General features: G+C 42.7%; 1 protein-coding gene across 1 annotated transcript in view; it reads right to left on the bottom strand.

The window, feature by feature from the left end:
* Positions 1 to 159, bottom strand: part of TMEM260 (transmembrane protein 260) — a 60,520-nt gene extending 60,361 nt beyond the window's left edge. Inside the window, exon 1 of the mRNA XM_023526790.1 lies at positions 96 to 159. The gene's annotated coding sequence lies outside the window, so the exon portion shown is untranslated. The remainder of the gene's footprint in view (positions 1 to 95) is intronic.
* Between the last annotated feature and the right edge of the window lie 3,782 nt (positions 160 to 3,941).

Genomic DNA, 3,941 nt, shown 5'->3' on the forward strand with positions numbered 1-3,941 from the left:
CCGCGGCCCCACTTCGGCTGCCTGCCCCGGGGCCGAACCCCTGCTGTCGCCATGAAGACCCATAGATCAGTGGGGACCGAGGAAGGAGGACTCGGCGAGCCCTAGGACGTGCGAGAGCAGGAAGCTGCCCGGGCGAGCGGGGCCCTCGCAGCAGCCGCAGTGACTTCCGGGTCAGTCCTCCGCGGGCCGGGCCGCACCTTCCTCCGCCGGCGTGGGGGTGGGGCGCAGAAAATGCCAGGCTTTGCAAGAGCCAGGCCCTGGGAGTTTTCTCACGCGCTGAGGTTTACAGACTTATGTGCTTTGAAAGTAGCCCATCGCAGGGAAAATCTTTATCTTAAGAAAGCAATGTTAGGCACAGGCTGCGCCGCCAGAGCCGTTTCCCCCCCTTTGTCACTGACTTGGCTGGATCTAACAGAGACAGAAGCTGAGTCTGAAACTGCGAGTAAGCAAGGCATCCTTCTGCCCCCAATGGTGTGGGGTGAAACTACACAAGAGGACCGAGATTGGGAGCCAGGAACCTAAACCGTGTTAATGCAAGGAGAGGTGTGCGTACAGCATGTGCCAAGTCAGTCAATAACTGCTTTAATCGCATGTGTTTACCATGATTAATTATAAACCGGCATGCTAATTCTTAAATCGCTGAGTAATTTTCAGAGAGATTGAAATAAGCTAATTGGTCTATTTTTTTTTTTTCTCATGGCATGAGGAAAACTTAACAGATGAGCTGAGAAACTTGACTTTCTGCATTAATACAAATAATTCATACCCTGGTAAAGTTGTCTCCTACTTTAACAAAGAGGAGTATTTTGATGGAGCTTTGACCACAAAGTAGGAAATGAAATGGAGACATTGTGCTTTCCGACTAGCAGCAATTCAAAAAAGAATGGGGACTATAGGACGACCACATAGCACGCTCTTGGGAAGATTTTTAAGCTTACCTTTTACAATATTATAGCAATATTGGAGTGGGAGGGGAGGAGGGCAACCCCTGTGGAATGCATCGAAAAATACACTGAAGATGAATGTCCATCTAAAACTTGTTACAAGCAATCTGACAGGAACACAGTGTTGCAACTGTAGAGTAACATACACCTTCATTGATTGGCAGTCATTGTGCCAGCATACCTTAGTCTTTCTCAGATATTTACATAATGCTTTCTCACCTATAGTGTGAGTTCCTGGAGAGCAGGGGCTGTGTGGTAGAGTGCTCCTAATGGCTTCCAGTGATATGACTCCTGGTATTCACTTCTTTGTGTAATCCCTCCTATGTGAGCTGGACCTAGGGACTCCCTTCTAGCAATAGAATAAGGCAAAAGTGACGACGGTCACTTTGGACTGACTTTCATCTCACTTGCATTCCTTCTTGTGGTCACTACCTTCCTTGCCCTCTTACTTGCTCACTGATGGAACCATCTACCATGCTGTGAGCTGCTTTATGGAGAGTTCCATGGGCAGAGAATTAAGGGTCATTTCCAGCCAACAGCCAGTGAAGAAATAAGGTCCTCAGTCCAGCAACCTGCAAGGAAGTAAATCTATCCAATGCCATTTGAAGAAGGTAGGGAATGGATCTTTCCCTGTAGGAGCCTTGAGATGATGGTAACACCTTTCAATACCTTGATTGCAGCCTGAGAGAGACCCTGATCCAGAAGATCCAGTTAAGTCTCTCACAGATTACTATACTACAGAAACTGTGAGATAATCAATGCTGTTGTTTTAATCTACTAAATTTGGGGATAATTTATTACTCAGCAATAGATTACTAAGACAGACCATTAAAAAAATGAAATTCTACCATTTACAATGACATGGATGGACCTAGAGGTTATTATGCTGAGTGAAATAAGTCAGACCGAGAAAGATTCTACACTTATATGCAGAATCTAAGAAACAAAAAGAACAAACTAATCAAAAACAGACTCACAAATATAGAGGACAATGTGGTGATAGCCAGAGGAGAGGGGAGAGGGGAGTTGGAGGGCTGGGAGAATGGGGTGAAGGATTGAAGAAGTACAAATTAGTAGTTGATAGATGGTCATGGGGATGGGGAGTACAGCATAGGGAATGCAGTTAGCATTAATGTAATGGCTAGGCAGAGAGCCAGAGGAGAGAAAGAGCAATTGGGGAATCGTTTTATAAACTATATAGATGTCTAACCAATGTATTGCATACTTGAAACTAGTAAAATAAAATCTTTAAATAAATAAATAAATAAATAGATAGAAAAATGGTATAACCTCTTTAGAAAACAATTTGGCAATTTCTTAATAAATTAAACATGTACTTACCAGACCCTGCCCCCACTCTTCCAATCCCCCTCTATCCCCCCCCCCAAATAAAAATGAAATTGGAGGAAGTCAGTCCAATACTGGTTTGACAACTGCTTAATGTCATTCAGAGCAAAACTGAGGTCTTTATGTTTTTCTGTGCCATCCCATTCAGCTTACATCCTCAAGGTCATCTCCTGATCCAAGGTGATCTAAGGTGATCCAAGATGGCTATTAATGCTCCAGACATTACATCTTTATTTTAGGAAGAAGAAAGGATAGGAAAAGAAGGGCATAACCCATCCTTTTAAAAAGTGCTCTAGAAATGCTATTTCACAATTCTACCACATCTCACTGGCCACAGTTGAGTAACAGGCCACTCCTAAGGGCAAAGGCAAATGAGAAATGTACCTTTTCAGCTAGGCAAATTTCCAGGGTTCTGTTATGAAGGAAGAAGAGAATGGATATTGGGTGGTAACTGGGCAGGTCCTGCTATAGTTATATTTGGTGACTTGGCGATATCTTAACCTTGAAAGTTCAAGATGTCAGTTTCGGTAGAGTAGTAGATATGGGAAACAGGTAATAGTGAGTTAAGAAGTGAGGGAAAAAAGAGAAAATAGAACACATTTGCTAGAAGTTATGACAGACAGCAAAGGGAAAGAGAGAAATATGGGAATTCACAGGTATTGAAGCATCAAATGAGGTTTTGTATTTTTTTCTTTTTGATAATCCAAAGGAGTATATGGGGAGGAATTGTGATAAAGTAAATATGTACAGAAGACTAGAGGCTACGGAAACAAAGAGTAAAGAAGAGAAAGGATGAAGATAGAAAATATTAGAGTTAGAGAGGAGAGAATTTGAGGTAACACATGGCAGTTGGACTTGATCCTCAGGTAGACCAATAAGATATCCCAGCAGTATTTATCTATAATATATACTCTGCTTCATTCCATAAAGGGTTAGAAACAGCTACTATAATACATAGTATAAAATGGAAAAAATATATTACTTAGGATTCAGCCAGAGACAGAACTAGTAGGAGGTATTTATTATAAAGAATTCTCTAATGTGATTGTAAGGGTTGGCTAGACAAGTCCAAAGTCCCTAAGGTGGGCTGTCAGGAAGGGCAGGCTTTCTGGAGGGGCAGGCTGAAACTCTCAGGCATAGGATGAGGGTGCTGTCCACAGGCAGAATTTCTTCATCAAGGAATCCTCAGTTCTGCTGGCCTTGCAAACTGATGGAATCAGGCCTATGTAGACTATGTAGAACAATCTCCCTCTCTTAAAGTCAACGGATTATGGACTTTAATCACACCTGTAAAACACATTCACAGCAACATCTAAATTTGTGTTTGACTAAAAAACTGAGGAGCGTAGCCAAGCCAAGTTGACACATGCAAAAAATATCACAGAATATGCAATGCAAATTCCATGTCAGGGAACATGCGAATTAAAATATCAAATTGAGAGGAAGTAAACACTCAGATGTATGGGCCTATGGTATCTCAGATTTGGCCCTGGGAGTCTTGAAAGCAAAACAAAACGGGAACAGAATCAGTTATCTGGCCTGTCAGTGCCCCAGGGAAAGCAGATTCTTCCTGGCACCTATGGCCAGCACCTAACCTCTACAGACTCCCAAAGGGAGCAGCTCCTCATTACAGTTGAGCAGAAGTAGGCA

The sequence above is a fragment of the Pteropus vampyrus genome, unplaced genomic scaffold (assembly GCF_000151845.1).
Source record: "Pteropus vampyrus isolate Shadow unplaced genomic scaffold, Pvam_2.0 Scaffold15, whole genome shotgun sequence".
Taxonomy (NCBI): Eukaryota; Metazoa; Chordata; class Mammalia; order Chiroptera; family Pteropodidae; genus Pteropus; species Pteropus vampyrus.